Raw genomic sequence first — 1397 nt, 5'->3', positions numbered from 1 at the left:
TTCTTATTGAAGTGTGTTTTTTTTTTATTTTGTTTGAGTAATGCTTTCTTTTTGCAATTTTGGACTTTTCCACATTTTTCTGTATTTTCATTTGCATTCACAATTTGATTAACTTAATTGTTTTCATTAATTAATCGTTGCATATTTAATTGAATTTAACATTTGTGAAATAATTTACATTTACTTAGAATTCTTTTTAAGTTTATTGTTGTTAGCACTTGTGAATTAGTTTCCAAATTTTAGTTATTACCTAACAAACACTGAATTGAATAATTTAATTCCTTGATTAATTAATTTTCTTGATTTTTGTGATAAATTAATTTTGATTTAATCTTACTTAATAATTCATTTAAGAATTAATTAGATTTTGCTTTGTTTTTAAGTAGTTAATTTCCCTGATATTGTGTATTTCACTTACAAATTTGGAATTTATTAATCAATTTTTGTTTTTAACATTTCTATACGCGTTTTCTTTTTCACCAGTGTATTTAATTTTGTTTAGGTAGAAATATAGAGTGGTAATTGAACTGTTTTCCTTCAATTTAATTAAAGTGAGATAGAATCAGGGAAGTACTTAGACTTTTAAAATCAGAGAAATACTTAGACTTTTAAAGTTGTTGATGGAGTGATGCCCTTTAATTTATTTAATTACATATAAGATTACCTCACATCTGTTTTAATGAACACTGTTGCCTTTAGAGTATTCAGTCGTATTTTATTTGTGATGAAGGTTCAGGTGTATGGCTGTTGTAAGGTAATATTTTATGATTGGTAAGCATAGTAACCAGGTAATTGGCACTTCGTCACAAGTATTAATGGTGCCCAGAGATGCGGGAAAACAGACTTCATTATCACTCTAGTCTCTACTGGTGGTGTTAGGGATATATTTTGTAAGGAGAGTGACCATATAGTTTTTGTTTTGCGTTTATTGTGTTTAATTGTTAGTTAATAACTTAGAGAAAATGGCTCAGTTCAATGTTCAGGAATTTTTAGAAGCCCCTTCCATCCAAGTGTTATCTGAAACCACTCAGACTGAGGCACAGTGGAGCGCTTTAGCAGAGGCATGTGGTGGTTATGTGTCTACTAGTATGGTAAAGGCACAAATAAGGTGTATTGATATGGAATCATTGATAGACTCTGGTCAAATAACTGATGAAGAGGAGTTAGAATTGGCTCAAGAGTTGTTGAATGTAGCACGTGCTGATCTTACAAATAAGCAAGAAGAAAAGAAAGAGAAAAGTGATGCAGAAGAGGAAAGAGAAAGAGCAAGGTTTGAAAGGGAGATGAAATGGATAAGAGCTAGATCCACATTACCTGTAACACCGTCTAACCCTATCCAAGGTAATCAAGACCCTGTATTTGATGTAGTAAGAGTGCAGAAGTTAATCCCTAAGTTT

The sequence above is a fragment of the Macrobrachium nipponense genome, chromosome 25 (assembly GCF_015104395.2).
Source record: "Macrobrachium nipponense isolate FS-2020 chromosome 25, ASM1510439v2, whole genome shotgun sequence".
In the NCBI taxonomy this organism is placed as follows: Eukaryota; Metazoa; Arthropoda; class Malacostraca; order Decapoda; family Palaemonidae; genus Macrobrachium; species Macrobrachium nipponense.
This window is presented reverse-complemented; position numbering follows the sequence as displayed.